The following is a 25954-nucleotide window of genomic DNA, read 5'->3' as shown; positions in this document are numbered from 1 at the left end:
TCCAGACTCGATTATGGTTGGTTGGTTGGTGTGTTGTTTAACGCCGCACTCAGCAATATTCCAGCTATATGACGGCGGTCTGTAAATAATCGAGTCTGGACCAGACAATCCAGTGATTAATATCATGAGCATCGATCCACGCAATTGGGATCGATGACATGCATCAACCAAGTCAGCGAGCCTGACCACCCGATCACGTTAGTCGCCTTTTACGACAAGCATAGTCACCTTTTACGGCAAGCATGGGTTGCTGAAGACCTATTCTACCCCGGAATCTTCACGGGTCGACTCGATTATGTACAAGTTGCCGTCATATAGCTGTAATGCTTCATAGTCCGGGGTTAAACAACAAACATACAAACAAACAATGTCATAATCATGTACAGCGTTAAAACCGAAAAGGTCGTCTTGGAACGTTGTGCATAATAACATTCACATGTTGATTATGTACAGGTTGCCGTCATATAGCTGCAATGTTGCATAGTCCGGCGTTAAACAACAAACATACAGTCCACGTTGCGCTTAATAACAATCACTGGCTTGTGTGGTCCAGGCTCGATTATATACAGGCCGCCGTCATGTAGCTGCAATATTGCGTGCGGCGTTAAACACTTATCATGAACACAAAGTATGAACAGCAAGTATCCAGTGGCGGTCACTTCTATAAGAAATACTACCCCCCTTCCCCGTCTCGCATGAGGTGTGTGTAGGAGTGGTTGTCTGTGACTGAACTGTCCGATGTTCCATCTACTGCTTCAATGTCACGATCTTTTGCCTCAATGTAAGAAATTCTGGTTTCAATTTCCCTAATTTCCACTAGCTTAATGTCCCCATCACTAGCTTCAATGTCACCATCACTAGCTTTAATGTCACCATCACTAGCTTCAATGTCACCATCACTAGCTTCAATGTCACCATCACTAGCTTCAATGTCACCATCACTATCTTCAATGTCACCATCAGTAGCATTATTGTCACCATCACTAGCTTCAATGTCACCATCACTAGCTTCAATGTCACCATCACTAGCTTCAATGTCACCATCACTATCTTCAATGTCACCATCAGTAGCTTTAATGTCCCCATCACTAGCTTCAATGTCACCATCACAAGCTTTAATGTCACCATCACTAGCTTCAATGTCACCATCACTAGCTTCAATGTCACCATCACTATCTTCAATGTCACCATCACTAGCTTCAATGTCACCATCACTAGCTTTAATGTCAACGTCACTAGCTTCAATGTCAGCGTCGGTAGCTTCAATGTCACCATCACTAGCTTCAATGTCACCATCACTATCTTCAATGTCATCATCAGTAGCTTTAATGTCAACGTCACTAGCTTTAATGTCAACGTCACTAGCTTCAATGTCAGCGTCAGTAACTTCAATGTCACCATCACTAGCTTCAATGTCACCATCACCAACTTTATTGTCACATTCACTAGCTTTTATGTCACCATCAAAAGGTTCCATGTCGACGTCACTAGTTTCAATGGCACCAGCACTCTAGCATCAATGTGACCAGCACTTCTATCATTGTTATCATCACTAGCATCAATGTCATCATCACTACATCAATGTCATCATCACTACCATCAATGTCACAAGCACCGCCATCAATGTCATAACTAGCTTCAATGTCACCGTCACTAGCTTCTACATCACAGTCACTAGCTTCTACGTCACAGTCACTAGCTTCTACGTCACAGTCACTAGCTTCAATGTCACCATCATTAGCTTCTACGTCACAGTCACTAGCTTCTGCATCACAGTCACTAGCTTCAATGTCACCATCACTAGCTTCTACGTCACAGTCACTAGCTTCTACGTCACAGTCACTAGCTTCTACGTCACAGTCACTAGCTTCAATGTCACCATCACTAGCTTCAATGTCACCGTCACTAGCTTCAATGTCACCGTCACTAGCTTCAATGTCACCGTCACTAGCTTCTACGTCACAGTCACTAGCTTCAATGTCACCATCACTGGGTTCTACGTCACAGTCACTAGCTTCAATGTCACCGTCACTAGCTTCTACGTCACAGTCACTAGCTTCAATGTCACCATCACTGGGTTCTACGTCACAGTCACTAGCTTCAATGTCACCGTCACTAGCTTCAATGTCACCGTCACTAGCTTCTACGTCACAGTCACTAGCTTCAATGTCACCGTCACTAGCTTCAATGTCACCGTCACTAGCAACAATGTCACCATCAGTAGCTTCAATGACACCATCAGTAGCTTCAATGACACCGTCACTAGCTTCAATGTCACCCTCATTTCAATCAATGTCACTGTCACTAGCTTCAATGTCTGCCACAAGCTTCTATTGCACCATCACTAGCTTCAACGTCATTATCACTAGATTCAATGTTACAATCACTAGCTTCAACGTCATTATCTCTAGATTCAATGTCACCATCACTAGCTTCAATGTCATCATCACTTACTTAATGTCACCAATACTCGCTTATTGTCACCAAAACTGGCTTCAATGTCAACGTAACTAACATCAATATCAAATTCATTAGTTTCAATGTCCCCGTCACTAGCTTCAATGTCAATCACTTCTTTCAATATCACAATCACTAGCATCAATGTCACCTTCACTAACTTTAATGGTACCAATACTAGCTTCAATGTCACCAATAATAGCTTCAATGTCACCGCCACAAGGTTCAATGTCACCATCACTAGCTTTAATGTCACCAGCACTACTATCAATGTCACCATCACTACCATCAATGTGATCATCACTACCATCAATGTTACCAGCACTACCATCAATGTCACCAGCACTACCATCAATGTCACCAGCACTACCATCAATGTCACCAGGACTACCATCAATGTCACCAGAACTAGCATCAATGTCACAGTCACTAGCATCAATGTCACAGCCACTAGCATCAATGTCACCATCACTAACAATAATGTCACCGTCACTTGCTTCAATGTGACAATAACTAGCATGAATGCCACCATCACTAGCTTCTTTATCACCGTCACAAGGTTCAATGTCAGCGTCACTAGCTTTAATGTCAATCATTGCCTTCCATGTCACCGTCACTTGCGTCAATGTTACCATCAGTAGCTTTAATGTCAACGTCACTAGCTTCAATGTCACCATCACTAGCTTTAATGTCACCAGCACTACTATCAATGTCACCATCACTACCATCAATGTGATCATCACTACCATCAATGTGATCATCACTACCATCAATGTCACCAGCACTACCATCAATGTCACCAGCACTACCATCAATGTCACCAGCACTACCATCAGTGTCACCAGCACTACCATCAATGTCACCAGCACTACCATCAATGTCACCAGAACTAGCATCAATTTCACCAGCACTACCATCAATGTCATCATTACTACCATAAATGTCATCATCACTAGCATCAATGTCACAGTCACTAGCTCCAATGTCACCATCACTAGCTTCAATGTCACCATCACTAGCAATAATGTCACCGTCACTAGCATTAATGTCACCGTCACTTGCTTCAATTTGACAGTAACTAGCATGAATGTCACCATCACTAGCTTCTATGTCACAGTCACAAGTTTCAATATAATGTCACCGTCACTAGCTTCAATGTCACTTTCGAATTTTAGTCCTCAAGTGGTGATATATATGAGGCAACTGTTCTCGGATCAGCAACGAAGATGTCCCGCATGATATGTGTGTAGGAGTGGTTGTCTGTTACAGAACTACCTGTTGTTCCTTCACTGGCTTCAGTGTCATCATCTCTCGCTTCAATGTCATCAACTCTGGCTTCAATGTCATCATCACTGGCTTCAATGTCATCAACTCTGGCTTCAATGTCGGCATTTCTGTCTGCACTCGAAAAGTAATCTGCTAAAACAAGCATTTCAGCACCACTAGTTCGTTTGTGGTTCTGATTCGGCATCCCGTCGCCCAATTCTTCTCTGATGTCCCAGTACTGATGTAATAACTGGTAGTCCGTATAAGCGCCGTCCTGCTCCGATACATTATTGTGTGAAACAATGTCTGTTTTGCGTGCCCTGTAAGAACAGAAGAGTGAGTGAGTGAGTATGGTTTTAGGCCGCTTTTAGCAATAACAGAACAGAAGAGATAAACAGAACAAGATTTAGTGATAATTTATTTTGTGTGTCAGTTTGTCAGTGGTTTAATGCCCCATTCGGCAATATTCCAATGCCGCGAACATATTTTCCTTATGTTGCTCTAATGTAGTACACTGAAACATCCAACCGTACACTGGAGATGTTTGTCCGTTCCACTGACCTTTTTGAAAACTTTTAAAACTATATCATATCGAATATTAAATAGAAACTCCATGAACATTATAACGGTAATGTGGACGATCGACAAACAGTTCTGATTTCAATAAAATATTTTCTGAGAGTATATTGATTTATTTTTTCCTTTTCCATGTTATCAGCATAATAATAGCACTCCAAATTAATTCTAGAAATCCATTTTTGATGTCGGTCAAAGGCATTTACAAAATTCAACATGCTAGTTTCAAGGGTAAGGAAGAAAAAAAAAGATATTTTCGAAAACTCAAAATTAATTTAAAACCATGCTGCCCTTGATAAGCATCTTTTCCTTTTTCTCAAATTTCCCTTTTTCGTTTTGCAACAACACAAGGTGTAATGTACAAATATTATGACGCGAAGTTAAAATAATTTGTGATTACTTTAAACCATATGTTACTGTTTTTAAAATATTTCGCGCTTGGGTGAACAATTGTGCACCATAGACAAGTAAAGATTCTTTCCTTAAAAGTTATAACAAAGCTGTAACTAGAAGTATCAAGATATATATTTCAACTAAATGTTAACGGTTTTAAATCACGCCAAATTGGTCACAAATCTCATGTCGTGGTTTAAAAGTTTAAAGAAGGGAAATGGGTGCAAATATACTAAACATAAATAATTGCACATCTTTATCCTACCTTTATTCAACTAGAACAGATATTGACAAGCATACTTGCCTGCATACAGTGGATTATCTGATTGTTTTAACAGGGTAGTTTTGTTACAGTATCTTTGCAAGGTGTCATCTCAGTTTCATGCAGGGCGTCAATTTAACATGATATTATATCATCATGCACGCAGACGTGTCCCCTCATCTTATTAGGGAGAAAACAGAGAGGTATTGTACACGCACATGCGTCGCAATGATGACAAGTGGCTGTGTTTTCTTAAATATGCTCTCTCCACAAATGAGAATGATAACTGAAAAATTGGAGACACACTTTGGTTGGTTGGTTTGTTTGTTTGTTGTTTAACGCCTCACTCAGCAATTTTCCAGCTATATGACGGCGGTCTGTAAATAATCGAGTCTGGACCAGACAATCCAGTGATTAATATCATGAGCATCAACCAACGCACTTGGGACTGATGACCGTGCATCAACTAAGTCAGCGAGCCGGACCACCCGATCCCGCCTTTTATGACAAGCATGGGTTGCTGAAAACCTATTCTACCCCGGATCTTCACGGGTCAGACACACTTTGGAATATTTCTCGACAGATTATTGTAGTTGTCATGAAATGAGAGATATAACGTCAGTATGTTAACTGAGGAAGAAATCTGGCAAAACTATGCATCATTACTATCAACGTTTGACTTGACTATAAAACCTTAAAGACATGCATGACCATTTCATTTTTGAACAGTATTCAAAAGCTCCTTCAAACCTATACAAAGAGCGACGTATTGCTGAGTCCAGCAAATGTACCTCCAAATCCCGGTTTCAAAGAATATCCGTAGTCCTTATTACTATCAAGTAAAGAAATTCTTTATAGAAACAGAACTAATTTGACAAGTAGAATTAACATCATGTAGAGTCTCAAAATCTTCAAAGAATTACCTAGAATTTTTGCAATCTGAAAAAGGACCAAGTTCAAATCTGTCAAATCTTTTATATGTTATATTATACTCCAGCAATATCGCGGCGGAGACACCAGAAATGGGCTTCACCCATTGTACCTACATTATGTGGGGAATCGAACCCGGACCTTCAATGTGGCGTGGAAACGCTTTACCCACTAGGCTATCCACTTCTGGTCAAAGACTATTTAATACCTCACCAAATACATTGACTTATTACTCTTACCTGTCAAATATAAGGTTGAGACTTAAGTTAAACGAAACAATATGAAACCCTTTAAGTTTAAAATGTGTCACTGATTCATCTTAGACATACCTTCCATAGAGACAATAAAAAAAAATTGACAGAAAAAAATATTTATCATTAGAAGATTGAGATGGTATTCCAATTTATCAGATGCAAGACATGACAGACGATCCGGTTAAAGGCAGTTATTTTCATCATGAGGCGGTATTGTTATAGTGCGATATATTTGATAAATATTTGGGCCATTTGCTGTTTTCTATAATTCAAACTGTTATACAGCTTTGCCTTAGTCAACAATCAGTGTCACTGTTGTAATAACAATAAGTCAGGGAAATTCAACATAAAGGTCAGGTCTGTCACTTAAAGCCCCATCTGCGGTAGGAACTTCCGCACTCTAGTGGGCGGAGCTTATACGAGTGATCTGACAGGTCAATATGACGTCATGATAACACACACATTTCATTGGTTAATGCGTAAACGGGTGACGTCATGTAAACACCCACCCACGTGGACCGTTTGACACCAAGGACGTAAGTTTTAATGCTACTAAATATCTATCAAACAATTCCAATACTTTTCAACAAACGCGTAGGTATTTCACATCTACATAAAATGATATGGAGGAATGTCCACGATTTATCCAACGCAGTCCAACACAGAAATTATAGATGTTCTCGTTCTGAGCTATATTCTAGATCTCTGGACGAGAACGAAATACGTTTGTCGTGATGATATGAGCAGTGTAATTGAACAAAAACATAATTTGTGTTACGGCACCAATCGTTATCCTGTAGTGTACGGGATATCTGCAGTTTATAAATCGCATTTCTCACAATACATACGGCAATCGGTGATTTCAACAGTGTTTTTCTTCGTTGTGTTCGTCTTGCCTACATCTGGAATCTGGATGACAACGATCCTTTAAAAAACCCTCGTAATGGTCAAAAATATTTTCAAAGTAGTTTTTTGTCGTTCCCGTGACATTTTTTCATTGCCAAGTAGCAATGTATTCTGGCAAAGTTACACTTGTCCGATGAAGCTCCTCTTGCCGAAGTAACTCGGTCCGTGAAACTTGGCGGGTCCCAGTGACCCAGATCCCGGTTGATTGGCATGCCAAGTGTCATTTCCATAAGGCCATCCATATTTTTTGTATGTATTTTTCCCCTCAAGCCGAAACTAACCAGAGAGCGGGCGGACGAAATAAAATATAACACTTATAAAAAAATGTCTTTCAATAATTGTGTAAGTTATTTTATGACATTTAAAAAAAACTTTAAACACTTGGTACTAGAATCTAGTCTATGAATTAATGTATGATGTAGATCGATTAGCTTTGCTTCGGAAGCGATTTTTTAATAAACAACGGAACAAAGATAAAGTTGACTTGGTTCTTTTGTGACGGTGCAATGGTAGATCTAGTAGTATTTCTTTTATTAGATCGGTGCGCAATTTTCCACAGCGGCAGCAAAATGAAGACACGAAAACATTATATTATTTCACGTCGGAATGGAAATAAAAATATTAAAATACGGACAGCCTCACAGACTTCGAAGCGATGTTCAAATAAATATGTGTTCACATTAATTCTGTCATGTGCGAGAAAATGGATTTCAAGATTATTTTCATCAAGCTTATTCAGATCGCTGGCTGCACAGATCATCCTCTCTTGTAAACTACTTCGGCATGAACACACGTTTTGTATCGAAGCTCAAAGCAACAATGTTTCTCTCAGATACATGTTTTTCTCCATCCATGACGAGCATATGTCATAATGTGCCTTAACAATCCTCCCGGTCATTTGAATTCAACATGTAATACACACGGCCTCATTCACGGCGTCATCACAAGATTCCTTCCAAATACCCACCACGTGATCAACGTTACAACCTTGGGATGAATTAATAAATTATTTGGCACTTTAAGAAAAGCTTTTTTCGTGAATATCATTATTAAAAAATATCCTGTACGTGGTACCTTTGGATTGCACTGCGGATTTCTTTCATAACTTTCTAAATTTTTTTGTTTTCCCCTTTCTGACCACGCGATCTCCTAGCAACCACGCCCCATGAGCGCATCGATTTGCTGCTTACAACTCTCAAGAACTTTGCAATTTCGCCTTCAATATGAGCAACAAAACATGTAAATCCTAATTTGACGAAGAGTTGTCCGAGAAAATCAGGGAGACTTCGGTCATTTCGATTATGACATTGGTGACTTTATCGTGGAGAAAGTTCCAATTCACGATGACATCATTCCGATTCACAACTCGAATCGACAAGATGGCGCCTCTCTTCCCGCCCTTGCAAGTGAAACAGAAACTTTGACAAATTCAGTGCCGATTCTTGGGAGTAGTGAATCAGTGTCTTAGCGAGATTTCATTGTGGAACCAGATAAAGCCGAATATGTATGTTCACACTTCTTTTGTCAACCATGCGTGGCACGGCACAGGCAATCGCAGTTAGGGAATGGTGCGGCCACCATGTTGCAGAAACTGGTCGATTCGAACACATTGCTTCTGGACTGAGCTAAATAAACAAAGTGTTTGGAGAGATCGCAGATACTTGGACTTGAAGAAACGGATATTAAACGTTGCAGCAGATGAAGGATTGGTGTTGACAAAACGGGAAAGGGATCCCAGATTGTATCTTAAAACCTGTGCACGAAGTGTATCCAAATACTCAGAACAAAAAATACATGGGACAAGTGTGGATCTAATGATCAAATTCAATTTTGTGTGTGAAAATTCTGTGAAGGAAAAGGAAATTCATAATTAAAGTTGTCTTAGAGTTTTCGTTTATCGTAAGTACAATATTATCTGGATACGCCTTATGTAGGTCAAAACATCAAGTACATTTCGTTACTTATTTACCAGTTGCTTATGTGCATTGTTATGTTGATACACGTGACATATTCATCTATTGCAGTCAAGCTGACAAATATTGGCCTAACTTCTGCCGCTTCAAATTAGGCCCCTTCCTAAACACTGGTTGAAAAATCTGTGTAATAATTTTATAAGTTTTATAAATATAATCTGATTATTTTGTGGCACAGATCTAACTGTTGAATGCAAATTACCAAAACTAAACAAATATTTGTAATTTTCACACTGAACTGAAAGAATCGTGTCGTCAATTTCGTATTTAAGTATCGTTACTCTTACATTAACCGAAACCGATGTTCTGCTGCTGTCCTGCCGTAAAAAATATACAACACAATGCACTTTGACCACAAATACATTGAATGTGTCACATGAACACATGACCGAGTGCTTTGCTATTTATAGCGCAACCGTAAATAAGCTCCGCCCACAGTAATTGATGCAGACGCAAAACACGATCGATTCGATTTTTTATGATAAAACTACAGAAAATGTATTGACTTATATCTAGATATGGAATCATTTGTTGTTTCCATGGTTTGACATTCAAGTTGATACGAAGTTTGACGGTCAATGGTGATCTTATTCCCGTATGGTTTTCAAAAAGCTTCTCCCGACACTCGGTTGTGTTTACATTGTCAGTCATTGTTCGAAATTGAAACACCCCCACCTAGCGTGCTATTTATAGTCAGGGTGGGGCTTTAAGCAATTGGCCGCCTTAATTAGCATAGCATAGGGCTAAATCCCCTTATGCTTCTTTGTTTAAATACATCCAAGTCTCCTTCCAACATACATATATAAGGTTAACTATGCCAACATTGTTAAATACAGGATCAACACATGAAAAGAACTTATGTGCGAATTCGATGTTGAGTACAACTACTAAACAATAAAGACACAGTTGAACAATCTGAGGAAACTGTGTATTCCACCTCGTCAATATTACCTCGTTAATATTAGAGAAGGGCAGAGCTATCCAAATCATTCTGTAATTACTTGTAATATACTTTGGAACGCACAAGTTGCTCTACGTCATCTGTATTTACATTATTCTTACTTCTACTTTAAGGACAAGTTAGCTTGAGACGATCTCACAAAAACAATAAATGCCTTCATCTCAATCCTCCTCTGTCTCAGATTTCCTCAACAGCCACATTGTCAGAATTGTAAGGACTCTCCCTTGAAATTTCAGACAAATGAAGAGAGGAACCATAACGAGAAGTGCCAGCCAAATAATACCTGGAAACATTCTTAGAAGAACCCTGCTTAGCCAATGCAGGAGTAACGTCACATGTCGGAAAAATACCGGGAATTCCTTTTTCAATATTTTCAGTACTTTGCGAAGTGCTAGGCTCTAGACAATAGGATCAGTCAACATCTTCCCCCTGCCTAATCATTCACAATGAGCAAGCAAGTCTATACCTTTAACAGAGATGGTTTATATTACCCTCACCTTAACCAAGCCAGATACCACATCTGTCATCAAATTCACAAAATGGAGTGGCGCACGGGTAAAACTGGTGAACTCCCGGATCCCCAACATTGGAAAGCTTAGAACAACACAGGGATTAATGGAATAACACCTGTGGGTGTGTCCCTCTGTCTTTTTAGGGGTGACCGACGCTCTATGGACATGCTATGATTTCAATGAATAGGAGTATGAACAAACATGCACTCATGGATATTTTAATTTACATCATATTTGATTTCACATGATTTCCATATCACAGCACATGAACATGATTGAATTTCACAATTAATATTCTTATATCACAACAGTTTATAATGTCTCAACGTCAAATTTAAAATACAGCTCGACAATTTATAATAAACCAACATGACGTAACATTTCATGATCATCACAAACGTACAAAATGGGCCACAGCATCTGCATATTCAATTGCTGACTTTCTTCCCTCACGTAAGTGTCTCTTTTCTGCACCAAGTCTTGTCTCAAGATGTCGATACTTAGATCTCCTGGGTCTAAGCATACCCCCATCTACAAGCTGCAGGATATGGCCCTCGGTGTAGGCTTGTTCTGTCTTAAAAAAAGTCAATAATTCTGTAGATGTTGGGTGGGGACTGCCGATGATGGAGGTGAGCTTGAAGTGCCAGCCCTTTACGTGGTTAGTCGTTCTTGGGCCGACGGTGTCGTGGTGATTCCAGGTGCTTCATCCATGATCGCACTCCACAAAAAATTCACATAGTTAGTAAATCGGAGAACTCTGGCATCATGGAGCTGGGCGTCGTTGAGTGCGTTGAGCCAAACATCATCTATGTGGGTGAGAGAAACCAGTGGTAAGGCAGCAGCTCTTCTGATCAGTAGTTTAACACTTTCGTTACTCAGTCTGCAGTCCAAACCTCTGAGCACTTCGCAAAATACATTGGCCAAAATGAAAAAAAACACCCCTTCAATGTACAATTTACAAAAAAATTACTTAGTGCATTCTGTGCTGCAGATTCAAAGTTGGTGAAAACAGTTTGTGGATTTGGATCAATGTTCAAAGTTGCACATTTCTGCTTAAGGGATTGAAATAACCTAACATACCTAGACTGCTTCTTATCACATAACAAGGCAAATACTAAGGGAAACATCTTCCCTGACACAAAAGCATGTATTGTATAGATCTGGGTGAATAGTCCTGGACTCGTGTCAAATGTGCCGTCACAGAAGATGGTGTTGGCTCTGGCAAGATGCTGAAGGTTGCTGTCGGTGGCAAAGATGTTGTTGGCGGAGTGGGGAAGGAAGTCAGACTGCGAAATTGTCTTGGTGTAGGCATCTGTCAGGTTGATGTCGGATCGTTGTTTAGGCAGTTGAGGGACGTCTTTGGCCCTGGATCTGTAGAGGGATGATCCTCAACTGTAGAGAGTTGGTATCTTGGGAAGTAGGTTAGTGGTTGTCTCGTCAGAGCGAAGTCCTTAAAAAAGAAATATGTACATAAATATTTTGTAGTATATATATATATATATATATATATATATATATATATATATATATATATATATATATGTACATAAATATTTTGTAGTATATATATATATATATATATATATATATATATATATATATATATATATATATAAATATATATATATATATATATAATGACACATATAAATACATAATTTCGTCACTTCAGACGGTCCCCTACAGACAAGTATGATGGCCCATTTTAATTGATGTTGAAATGTATTTGAAAATGTTTGTAAGTTGTAAGAAATTAACAAATGCAATTGAACATAACATACCTGCCAACTCCTCTCTGTAGATTGCAGGGATCGTTTTGGATTGCTCTCTGACTTTACTCTTCAGATCAACCAAGAACTTGTTCCCGAGGATTCTGTCGTTGTCTTGCAAGTGATTGTGTTGATTCTTAAACTTCACCAAAATACCGTCTTTGGTGTTGATACCAGCTCTACAACCTGCGCTACAACTCTCCCAATAGACCCGGCCATCTCTTCTTGACTTAACGCTAAACTTATGACCACCATACACTAAGTTTTCAACACCATGCTTACTTACTTACTTACTTACTTTGGAGATTTAACGTGCGCTTTCCGACTGATGCGTATTTCGCACACGGGCCCGGCCAGGCCATTTAATGTGTTTCCGAAAGGGGCGAGGGTGGTCTGTGCAACCCAAGAGGGGGCTTTAGGGGTTGCTTATATAGAATTTGGGAATTTTGAGATTTGGAATAGATGCTGATGGGGTTGGGGAGGAGAACTAAGGGACCTGGGTATGGTGGATGATTGTTTGTTTATGTGATTTTGATTTGGTAGGTTATTATGGTTTTAGATGCGTTTTATTAGTTCCGTTTTTATTAAGAATACGCCTAAGGCCTTGAAGTTTTCTAGTTTATTTTGTGGGTTTAGTATTGCTTCTAGAGTGAGAGCCTTGTTTAGATTGAGGGTGGTTTTAAATGCGGTTCGATGTGTTAGGTAGTGTGTGCAGTGGATGAGTGCGTGTTCTGGGGTTTCTGGTTGTTTGCAGTGTGGGCAGTTACCTGTACATAGTGTGTTTTTTTAATTTTTTTTAGGTGGTTATTTAGGTTGGTGTGTCCTGTTTGGAGTTTAGTGATTACTCTGTCGATTTTTTTTGATGGATGGAGAATTTTTGGTTTGGTTAGTGGTTTGCTGAGCACTCTTTTGATTTGGCTATTTGAGTTTAGATATAGGTTATGCCATTTTTTTGTGATTTTTTGTTTGTTTACACTTTTAATTTCTGATTTTGAGATGGGTAAGTTTATGCTTATTTCTGGGATTTTGAGGGATAGCTTAGCTGCTTTATCGGCGTTTTCATTACCGTATATTCCTACGTGGGCGGGTATCCACAAGAAGGTTATTTGTTTGCCTGCCTTAGTTAGGTCGTTGGAGCTTTTAAGTATTTGATTTATTAATTTAGGTCGGTTTTTGGTATTTTTGTTTTGTAGGGCTTGTAGTCCACTTTGGGAGTCAGTAAGTATTAGGATTTTTTTGTGGTTTTTGGATTCTTGATTGTGGAGGGCTGAGGCCATGCCCATTAGTTCTGCCGTGAATATTGATTGGTTATTTGGGAGTCGGAAGGATTGTGTGGTTTTAGTTGGTTGTGTGGTATGGACTCTGAAACCCGTGTGTTTGGAGGTCGGATCTGAGGATCCGTCCGTGTAAATGTGACACCAATTTGGCCAATTTTTGTGTATGTATGCTAGTGTGGTAGTTTTAGCTATGTTTGGGTCGGTTTGTTTATTTATTTGGCTAGCTAGTGTTGTGTCTATTTTGGGTATTTTAAGTTTAGGGGTGAAGATATTTGATTGTTTGCAGTTTTGTTTAAGATTTTTAATTTGGTGTTCATTTAGGTAGTTTGTTATTCTTTGGGATATTGGGGTAAGTAAGGGGTGTTTACGAGCTAGAGCTTAGTTTTCAGGGCTGATGTTTTGGTTTATTAAGTTTTGGATGAGAGGGTTTGCTTGGGACGCGGCCCAGAAATTTAAACTTAGCTGTTCCCTGCGTAGACTTAGTGGCATTTCTCCTGTTAAGGCCTGAAGTGAGGTGTAGGAGGTGCCATGTTGGGTGCGTGTAATGAGTTTGAGAGCCTGATATTGTATTGAGTCAAGTTGTTTAGATAGAGAGTTGTTTAGGGTGTTGTATATGGCGCAGCCGTAGTCTAGTTTTGATCTAATTAGGGATATGTAGAGAGAGAGGAGAGTATCTTTGGAGGCTCCCCAGTTAGAGCCAGTTAGGCATCTTAGGGTGTTTAGGTCTTTACTGCATTTAGTAGTTAGGTTTTGGATGTGAGTATCCCAGGTGAGATGTTCATCGAAAATAAGTCCTAAGAATTTGGTTTGTTTTTGAAATTTGATTGTTTGATTGTTTAGCTGGAGGATTGGGGAGGCGGGTTTCATGTTTTTATGTTTGAATACTATTCCTGTTGTTTTTTCTGAGTTAAGGGAGAAGCCCCATTTGTCAGCCCATTGTTGTATTTTATTAAGAGATTTTTGGAGTAGATTTTTGGCCATTTTCATGCTTTTAGTGCGGATCCAGATGGCTCCATCATCCGCGAATTTTGATGTGTTTACTTTAGGGGATAGACCCTCGAATAGATCGTTTATCATTATATTGAAGAGGGTGGGGCTGAGGATACTGCCCTGTGGAGTGCCATTTTCTAGGGGACATTGGTCCGATAGAGTTTGGTCTATACCCACGGTTATTTTACGATTGTTTAGGAAGTCCTGGATGTAGTTTATTATCTGACCTTTGAGTCCTATTTCTTTAAGTTTTTGTATTAGCCCATCGTGCCATACCATGTCGAAAGCTTTAGAGAAGTCTAAGAAGATGCCTGTGGTATATTGTTTATTTAGTTGTCCTGTCTTAATATCTTGTTCTAGTCGGGCGAGGTTATCTAGGGTTGAGCGGCCAGGAGTGAAACCGCTTTGATCTGGGTTTATGGTGTTATTTTGGGTTAAGTAATGTTGTAATCTATTTTTAGCCATTGATTCCATTACTTTACATAAGTTTGAAGTTAGGGATATTGGTCTATATGAGTTAGCTTGATTAGCTGGTTTATTAGGTTTAGGGATTGGTATGACTAGGGCCTGTTTCCAGGGAGTAGGAACCTGTCCGTTTAGGTAGATGAGATTGTATAGTTTGAGTAGTGCCTGGCGTAGTTTTAGGGGGAGTTTTTTAATTATTTGGTAAGAGGTTAGGTCTAATCCTGGGGCTGTGCCCTTTTTCCTGTTTTGGATTACGTAGAGGAGCTCCTCCATTTGTAGGGTTGATTTATTTCTAGATTGTTATTGTTTGGTTCTTTTGTGGGTTTGTTTTCTGTTTTAAGTTTATCTTGGAATTTTTGGCTGAAGTTGCTGTTACTGCTAACGGCCGAAAAGTGGTTGGCGAGATTATTTGCTTTTTGGGCGGGGTTGGTTGAGTTGTTAATGTGAGTTTTTTTTTATGTCGTTTTAAGCCTCTAATGGCGTGGATTTTGCGCCAGACCGTTCTGGCATCTGTACGGTTATTTATACCTTCGCAGAATTTTTTCCAGTCTCTACTTTTGGCTATTTGGACTAGTTTTTGAACCTGGTGGTTTAGTTCGTGGGCTATGTTTAAATATTTGTAGTTGCGTTTTGCTTTATTGAAGGCTGATTTACGTTGTTCTTAATGTAACTAATATCAACTTGTGCGTTTGCCATGATTGCAATGAACGTCCATGTATATATCCTGCATCTATACTGTTTATTAATTGGTGATCACTACGCTCACGCATAAGTGTAAATTAGTGAACACGGTCAAATCTGGCAGATGGGTGAACGTAACTCACCCACCAGCACCCCTACCAATAGTGTACCCAAACTAATCCCTCTATTGTTCTACCCCTGACTGGGTTTGTTGTTTTAAGAAATGTTGGGAAACCGGGGGCACCCCAGGTAAAACCACCCACCAGCACCCCTACCAATAGTGTAACAAAACCTCAGAGTTTGCTGATGACTCCTCAGCAAGTTGCAAAATACCATCCAAAAGCAGAGATGGAAAAGCGCCAGTAGTTCACGGCAGAACTAATGGGCATGACCTCAGCCCTCCATAATCTAGAATCCAAAAACCACAAAAAAATCCTAATACTTACCGACTCCCAAAGTGGACTGCAAGCCCTCCAAAGCAAAAATACCAAAAACCGACCTAAATTAATAAATCAAATACTTAAAAGCTCCAACGACCTAACTAAGGCAGGCAAACAAATAACCTCCTTGTGGATACCCGCCCACGTAGGAATATACGGTAATGAAAACGCCGATAAAGCAGCTAAACTATCCCTCAAAATCCCAGAAATAAGCATAAACTTACCCATCTCAAAATCAGAAATTAAAAGTGTAAACAAGCAAAAAATCACAAAAATGGCATAACCTATATCTAAACTCAAATAGCCAAATCAAAAAAGTGCTCAGCAAACCACTAACCAAACAAAAATTCTCCGTCCATCCCAAAAAATCGACAGAGTAATCACTAAACTCCAAACAGGACACACCAACCTAAATAACCACCTAAAAAATAAGAAAACACACTACAGGTAACTGCCCACACTGCAAGCAACCAGAAACCCCAGAACACGCACTCATCCACTGCACACACTACCTAACACATCGAACCGCATTTAAAACCACCCTCAATCTAAACAAGGCTCTCACTCTAGAAGCAATACTAAACCCACAAAATAAACTAGAAAACTTCAAGGCCTTAGGCGTATTCTTAATAAAAACGGAACTAATAAAACTCATCTAAAAACACAATAACCTACCAAATCAAAATCACATAAACAAACAAACATCCACCATACCCAGCTCTCTTAGTTCTCCTCCCCAACCCCATCAGCATCTATTCCAAATCTCAAAATTCCCAAATTCTATATAAGCAACCCCTAACCCCCCCTCTTGGGTTGCACAGACCACTTTCGCTCCTTTCGGAAACACATTAAATGGCCTGGCCGGACCCGAGTGCGAAATACGCATCAGTCGGAAAGCGCACGTTAAATCTCCAAAGTAAGTAAGTAAGCGCCAGTATCCCTCAAAACAGCAATGGGCTTAACATTAGAATGGTCACCATTAGTTGACTAAATTAACTTACAAACAAAAGGTCAGTATTCTTCTCTCATAACAACAGACTTCGATGACTGGTCTCCAACGGCAAACTCCTCATCGTCGGAACCAGAAAACGGCTATAACCTGACATTCACAAAGACACAAGGGAAGGAATGAAAGTTTTTAAAAGCAAACTTTTTACACTCAGAAATTATATGCCATGGCTAACATTTACAAATAGGCTACAACGGCAATATAGAAGTATCTCTAGAACCAACCGGAGTCGAACTTTCTGTCAACAAATTCAGAACAAAACTAGAACTAGATATAGGAGGGATCAGCTCTCCTTTCCGGAAAACCTTGACTGCCTTAAACTAACTCATCAGCCATAGTAGCAGCCTTGTGTAACTGATCCACTTTCTGTTCATCAAATTCATGTCTGAATGTCTGTTGACACACACTGCCTAAAATCATTCAGCAAAACAAACTGCTTCAAACTTTTAAAATTACAATTGGCCTCCTTTGAAGTGCACCACCCAGAATGATCTCTTTTCTTAGCAGAACTAAACTTTTGCCTATTAGCTTTAGGAACCATTCCGGAAGTCCTCATGACTGCAGCCGTAGCAACCTGATAATCAGAACTCCTTTCAACCTGTGAGGCAGAATAAACATCCTGAGCTTTACCCTGAAATACACTTTGCAACAAGTGGTCCACTGATTCTCAGGGCATTTCAAACTGTTAGCCACCTTTTCAAAATGTAAGAAAAGCTTTCCAACATAACGTTCATACATCTGTCTAAACTGGATGGCAACAAAATCTTTGCACATTTGAAAATTTGATTTTAAAGTAGTTGCACTGGTTCAAACCCAAATAGACACAAACACATAGCGTAAAAACCATCGTTGTTGTACCTGTAATTTTTACCGACAATTCATACGTGTTTTTGAGAAAATGCGAAAAATGTAAAACCGAGCGTTGTCATTGTTGTTAGAAATGCCAAAGGTGTATAAAAACTGCACAGTAGCAATGTCAAACATCCACATTGTAAACAAACCACATTTGAAATGCCAAGATTAACAACAGAACATTTTTGTGCAAGCAGTTGGGAAGGTCCAGATGGGGATCTTTGACTGTTCCCGTATTGCCGTTATAAAAAAAACCTTTGTGAAACGTTTCAGACAGACTGGAAGGACATCAGACAGGCCCGGGACAGGTAGACCACGGGTCACAACGCCACATGAAGACCGGTACCTGCAAACGTTGCACCTCACAGTGACGTTATCGGCAGTGAATGATTTGGGTCGGCGGATGAGCACACACCGTGACCAGAAGACTTCGGGCAGCAGGTATCAGGTACCGACCGTTCAGAGGACAGATGTTGACCGCTGAACATCACCGCAGACGAATACGATGGGCTAATACAGTGCGACGATGGCAGAGTCCGGATTGGGAACGCGTGGTCTTTACGGACGAAAGCAGGGTTGTTTAGAGTTGATGGCAGAGAGCGTGTTAACCGTCGCAGAGGTGAACTGACAGCTGATTACCGCGTTCAAGAAGTCGTTCCTTACGGTTGAGATGGCGTTATAGCGTGGGGTTGAGAGACCAGACAACGCCTCTCGTCGTCATCTATGGGAGCCTCAATGTGTAATGGTATAGAGATGACATCCTCTGTCCAGTAGTGCTGCCCTACCTCTGGTAAACCCCGAGATGTTGTTCAATACTTTGTGAAATTGTTGCTTTATTAAATATACTATACCTCAAACTTTTGTTATTTTTAGTTTATTAATTACAGTCACTTCAATCTGGTGCAGAGATTCTTTTGCCTTGTGAACGATCAAAAGATCAATCACTTGTTGAGGTATTGAGATAGCAATCTTTCTGTTATTCAAGTTGTTTCAGCTCAATTTCTTTATCAGCCTCCAATCTCAAGTTTTCTTTCTCAGCTTTGGGGGCACAGGTGGCCCAGTCGTCTAAGGCGCCGCGATTTGTTGTGCAGAATTGCGTCCTTTGGGCACGCCAGAGACCTATGATTGTGGTTCGAATCCCGGTTCGCCGGTTTGTCAGCACCATACCCGTGCTCATGAGTTTCAGCGAAGTTGTAAACGTCTAAGACCTGCATCACTTCGGGCTTTCCTCCCACATTAAGCTGACGCAATATGACTGGAATACAGTTAAAAGTGGCCGTAAACCTCACTCACTTTCTCAGCTTTGATTTCCTCAAGTAAAAATTTTCTTTTTTCTTTTTTTTTCTCTTCTTCAGCTTCAAGTCCCAATTTCTTTATCAATTTCTACAGCCACCTTTCCTCTTTCAAATTCTAATTTCTCCAAATCCACAACATCAGTTTTTCTTCAATCATCTGGAGAAGACACTTAGCTTGGACCACTGGACATTACCAACACTCCTGCAGAGTCGTCCAAAGAATATGTGTCAGAAGAATAAAACCTAACTTTGGTTGGCTCTTCTTAGAGTGAGACAAGGCCCCCATGCCCTTCACAAAGAGGAAATTGAAGAAAATGAGAGAAAAAAGTGAGAAAATTGAAGACAAAAAGGCAATAACTGCTGAACATTTTTATTTATATCACAACGTCACAATGACATCAAACATCTCCCCCGAGGTAACACACTGAGAGTCAAGCCAATTGAAACAGGAAAGAAAGCTGAAAAGTAGAAGATGTGACGTTTAGACAGATGAAAATACTGAAACAACTGACAACACCTGAGATCAACACTAAAACCAAGAGAGTAAGATAATTCCAGGCTCAACGTGCCAAAGGGCTATGTGCAAAAGAACAAACAAAATGCGTCTGAGAATGTGATCACATCACAAAACAAAACTCGGAGAGCTGCCACGGAAGTGAAACCAGAGACTGATTATCAGACCAGATCTAGTCGACTAGTAATAAGTCTTGGCAAATTGAGCTTATTAATGTCTCCTAGCAGAAAACCACCATGATTACTAATTGCTAGTGAAATATAGTTTTAGTTCAATGTTAAGTTATCTTTTTTCGTGTTCTAGTTAAACAGTATTGAAACTCAATTACATTGGAAGATGATGGATTTTAAACGACTTCAGTTTATTATCTCGTTATTTTAACTTCTAAGAAAACTCTCATCTGAATCTTTTCTTTCTCCAAGAGGAAGGAGTGATTAGCAAATACTTGTTTGCCGTCTGTCAAATACTCTTGATTCGTATTTGAAATGCCCGCTATATAATAAACTATTTGTGAAACTGGTCTCCACAAATACATGCAATCCACGCAAAACACGCAAAACTGACTTACTCATGTATAACATTTTCAACCCGACACACAGACGACTTTCTTGACAATGCAGCTACACTTACCTTTGTATACATGGGCCATTGCGGAAACAGACACAGCATACGGAACATGCAACCAGAACGAAAAGGACGACTGCACACACAACCGACGTCAGTGTAGTTGTGCTGATGCGATACCGTGTCCGAAGAGCTGACAAACAAAACACTTCATTAGTCTTGGGACAACTGCCACATGAATAATAGTGAGTGAGTGAGTTGGGTTTAACACCGCTTTGCACGGTATTCTAGTTATATCACGGCGACCAGCTTGAGGTGGGAGGAAAGTTCGAAGTGATGCAGGTCCCAAACGTCTATCATTTTGGGCAAGGGTATGGCGCTGACAAACCTAGAAACATAATCAGGGATCATAGGTTTCTGGCGTGTCCAAGGAACGCAACCCTGCACAGCGAATTGCGGTGCTGTAGATGTCCGGGCCACCCATGCTCCCACATGGACGTTAAAATGGAAACAACAGTCACACGAACATTAGTCTGGAGACAACTGTCACATAAACATTAGTCTGGAGACAACTGTCACATAAACATTAGTCTGGGGACACCTGCCACATGGACATTTAGTCTGGAGACAACTGCCACATGGATATTTAGTCTAGATACAACTACCACATGGACATTTAGTCTGGGGACTGCCACATGGACATTTAGTCTGGAGACAACTGCCACATGGACATTTAGTCTGGAGACAACTACCTCATGGACATTTAGTCTTGGGACAACTACCACATGGCCATTTAGTCTGTGGACTGCCACATGGACATTTAGTCTGGAGACAACCTGCCACATGGACATTTAGTCTTGGGACAACTTCCTCATGGACATTTAGTCTGGAGACAACTGCCACATGGACATTTAGTCTGGAGACAACTACCACATGGACATTTAGTCTTGGGACAACTGCCACATGGACATTTAGTCTTGAGACAACTACCACATGGACATTTAGTCTTGGGACAACTTCCACATGGACATTTAGTCTGGAGACAACTAACCCATGAGTATGAGACTAGGGACACCTGCCACATGGACATTTAGTCTGGAGACAACTGCCACATGGACATTTAGTCTGGAGACAACTACCACATGGACATTTAGTCTTGGGACAACTTCCACATGGACATTTAGTCTGGAGACAACTAACACATGGACATCTAGTCTGGAGACAACTGCCACATGGACATTTAGTCTGGATACAACTGCCACATGGACATTTAGTCTGGGGACTGCCACATGGACATTTAGTCTGGAGACAACTGGACATTTAGTCTGGAGACAACTGGACATTTAGTCTGGAGACAACTACCACATGGACATTTAGTCTGGGGACAACTACCACATGGACATTTAGTCTGGAGACAACTACCACATGGACATTTAGTCTGGAGACAACTGTCACATAAACATTAGTCTGGGAACACGTGCCACATGGACATTTAGTCTGGAGACAACTACCACATGGACATTTAGTCTGGAGACAACTACCACATGGACATTTAGTCTGGAGACAACTACCACATGGACATTTAGTCTGGAGACAACTGCCACATGGACATTTAGTCTGGAGACAACTGCCACCTGGACATTTAGTCTGGAGACAACTGCCACATGGACATTTAGTCTTGGGACAACTAACCCATGAGCATGAGTCTGGAGACAACTACCACATGGACATTTAGTCTGGGGACAACTGCCACATGGACATTTAGTCTGGAGACAACTGCCACATGGACGTTTAGTCTGGAGACAACTGCCACATGGACATTTAGTCTGGGGACAACTAACCCATGAGCATGAGTCTGGAGACAACAGTCACACGAACATTAGTCTGGAGACAACAGTCACACGAACATTAGTCTGGATACAACTGTCACATGTACATTTAATCTGGGGACACCTGCCACATGGACATTTAGTCTGGAGACAACAGTCACATGGACATTTAGTCTGGAGACAACTGCCACATAAACCTTTAGTCTGAGGACAACTGCCACATGGACATTTAGTCTGGAGACAACTGCCACATGGACATTTAGTCTGTGGAATACTGCTACATGAATATAAGTCTTGACAACTGCCATATGAACATAAGCCTCGGGGCAACTGCAATATCAAAACAATACTTTTGTTGTGAAATAACTACAAATCTGGCAAGTGTACACTGATGCTGGTTTATAATTTCTTACCATTTCGAGAACACCTGGGTATCTCACTAATTGATGGTGATTCGTAAGCACATGCCAATGATATGGTCGGGATGGTTCTATAGGTTTCTTATAGTTTGTGGACAAACATGAATTCTGTTACAAATGAGTATGCTTCATCAAAACTAAAGATGCAGAGTAAAACGCGAAACATAAAATTGAAAGTTTTATGTTCCATTTTGAATTAATAATAGCCAATATCAGCCATTATATACATCAACTCACTGGTGTTACGATAGTCTGTGGTACATCCTGGTGGAGAGCAAGGCTGTGTACAGTTGACCTCACGTCCTTCCTGGGTGACATTGCAGTCTGTCACACAGATACCAGTGTGCTGATCACAGACACCACGAGGACATAACGTACAGGTCTCATTGCAGTGTTCCCCATACAACCCGTCACGACACCCATCTACACAGGAGCCGTTGTTCGAGTCACATGTCTGGTTGACGCAGGTCTCAGGACATGGTTCACAAGCTGAACCGAAATACTGAGGTTCACAGCCTTCAGCACAAGAGCCTGCAGCATTACATCTTTGATGTCGGCATAGAGGATTGCAGGGAGAAGAACACGTCGGCCCGAACCAGCCATCCACACAGCCATGGAGACACTCCGCATTGTGTTTGTGACATCCACCTGGACAATTGTCTGACGTCATACCAGGAAATGAATGACACTTCTGGCCTGACTTAGGGCGGCATGTTTTGCTGCAAGTCTCGGCACAGAAATCCCCGTAGAAGCCAGGAACACATTCACAGTTGGACTCACAGGATCCTGCACAGTTCTCACACGACTTCTCGCAGTTCACTCCATAATGTGTTTGGTCGCAGTCGTCACATACTCCTGTCATCCTGTTGCAGGTTCTGCAGTGACTGGGGCACGTCTTGCATCCTTCTCCGTAGAAGGAATCTCTACATCCGGCAAAACAAGCCCCACCTAGCTGGCAGTAGTCCCCATCACATCCACCTGGGCACAGCGTACATTCGACTACCTGGTCACAGGGTCTGTCACAACTTATGCCTTGATATCCTGGTTCACAGCCATCAGTACACTTGCCGATGCCTCTATCCTCAACTAGTGTACAGGTCTTGTATCTGCATGTGATGCTGCATTGCGACTTGCATTTATGTCCAAAATGTCCCTTGTCACAATCTTGTAAGCAAGTGCCCGCCGTGTCGCAATCTGAGCAGTGCTGACCCTCGTTACATTCCGCACCTGTCAAATACAAGCATATAGTATTAATCTGCTGAAAGTGACAATATCGCTTATCTCAAAATAACACGTGATGAATCAGCAGGCCTACATACAAACATACATAATTCCTTTCCCTTCTCCTATGTTGATAAATTCAGTGCTATCTTACTCCCACTGCACCCTTATTGTAAAGGCTATTTTGTCTTAAGGGGTACACTGTGCAGAGTTACGTCACTTAGACGAACCAGGATCCCTTAATCTCAAATTCGCCCCGCTCATGGCCCTTGGTTCGCCACCAAATTGACAAACGTCTGAGACCTCTATTTCTTCCGGCTTTTCTGCACTCAAGACGTTCAAGAGAGCGTTAAACTTTAAACAAATTCATTCACTGAGATAATACAAAATCAGGTTTCTTAAAGTCTGGAGCTGCAAACACCGCCAGTTTTACAACCTTGACGTTTCTTGAGCAATCTGTAAATGTCTGATTAATCATGTAGCTAACAAGCTTCTCATTACGTAGATGCTATTTAACACATAGTATTCAGATGAATAGTAAGCCACTGGCATGTTTATCCTGAACCTTAATGTTACAATATTTGATGACTTTGAACTAGTTGTGAATGCTTATTTGAATAGAGAGACACTGACGTCCAGTTTTTGCAATCACAGCAGGAATACTTCTTTTCACCAACTGTCTTTACCCTACTGCCATGAACTCCTATAGTCTACTTCCCACAAGTCATTTTATGACCTACTAACCTTACCTTTATTTTATCCCAAACTTACTGAAAAGTTATTTAATTGAAACGAAATGTCCTGATGTTGGTGTCATGTTTCATGATGTGAGCTCTGATGCTTGACCATCATCCACAATCTAATCAGGTCCAGATCTCATCGGACATACGGTATGGTGAGTGAGTGAGTGAGTTTGGTTTAACGCCGCTTTTAACAGTATTACAGTTGTATCACGGCGTGTCAGCTTAATGTGGGAGGAAAGCCCGAAGTGATGCAGGTCTCTGACGTTTACCAACGTTAACCGTAGAAACCAACGAGCACGGATATGGTGCTGACAAACCTAGAAACATAATACGGGCGAACCGGGATTCGAACCCACAATCATAGGTTTCTGGCGTGCCCAAGGGACGCAAAAGTTAACGAAATTCTAACCTTGTTTTCAAGGTCATCTTCAAATGTTTTCTTTTGCTTTGTTTGTTTGTTGTTTGACACCACACTGAGCAATATTCCAGTTATATGACAGTGGTCTGTAAATATGCAAGTCTAGACCAGACAATCCAGTGATTGACATCATGAGCATCGATCTACGCAATTGGGAAACGATAACTAACATCAACCAAGTCAGCGAGCCTGACCACCTGACCCCGTCCGTCGCCTCTTACGACAGGCATGGGATTAAATCGTTTCGTTAGAAAAACTTGGATGGTTATTTTCTGGCATTGATATGTTATGTTTCTTGAAACCAATTCTATCCCGGAACTTCATTGGTCTCGAAGGCTTTCAAGACCTTCAACATCAACATCGGAAGATCGATTATATGTCGGAAATACTCACAAGAGGTACATCGAAGGTACAGCAGATTAAAAAAGAATACGGATTATGCGAATTCAAAGGGAAACCACAGCTATGAAAATGTTCCGAGTCGCCAGTTTTGTTTCAGGAGAAATGTTGAATAATGACGACTCCGATAAGGACCGGCAGCCGAACGGACTTATAAGGTATCCATCGTGAAAACGTCACTTTGCATTTGCCATCACTGTTACACATCCTCACATGGCCTTACATATTCGAACAATGGTTTTGAAGTACCTTTTGACCGGAAAATAACATAAAACTTTATATTTTTCATCAAACATCATTATAGTGTATTAATTAACACACTGAGAGAGACTAAATGTTTGGTTGAAAACCTAATTCAAGTGATCACATGTCGTGGAGTGTTTTCCGTCCGTGAGGCTGTCCGTCGTTAACGTTTACATTCGTCATTCTTACCTTGTGTGGAAGTAGCCATACAGACCATGACCATGACAAACAACAATGCCATCGTGCTGCTGAAAACCAAATATCCGCAAATGAGTCTGATACATACTCATTTTGACTAATATATAACATCTACGATTATTACATCCGAGCCAGCCA

The 25954-nt window shown here is 40.7% G+C and overlaps 1 pseudogene; it reads right to left on the bottom strand.

Moving 5' to 3' along the window:
* Positions 1-673: 673 nt before the first annotated feature.
* Positions 674-25908, bottom strand: LOC139447929 (uncharacterized; annotated as a pseudogene).
* Between the last annotated feature and the right edge of the window lie 46 nt (positions 25909-25954).

This window comes from Haliotis cracherodii, unplaced genomic scaffold (genome assembly GCF_022045235.1).
Source record: "Haliotis cracherodii isolate W230 unplaced genomic scaffold, xgHalCrac1.p SCAF_7, whole genome shotgun sequence".
Classification (NCBI taxonomy): Eukaryota; Metazoa; Mollusca; class Gastropoda; order Lepetellida; family Haliotidae; genus Haliotis; species Haliotis cracherodii.
Note: the sequence above shows the minus strand (reverse complement) of the source record. Positions and strands in the feature narration are given on the sequence as shown.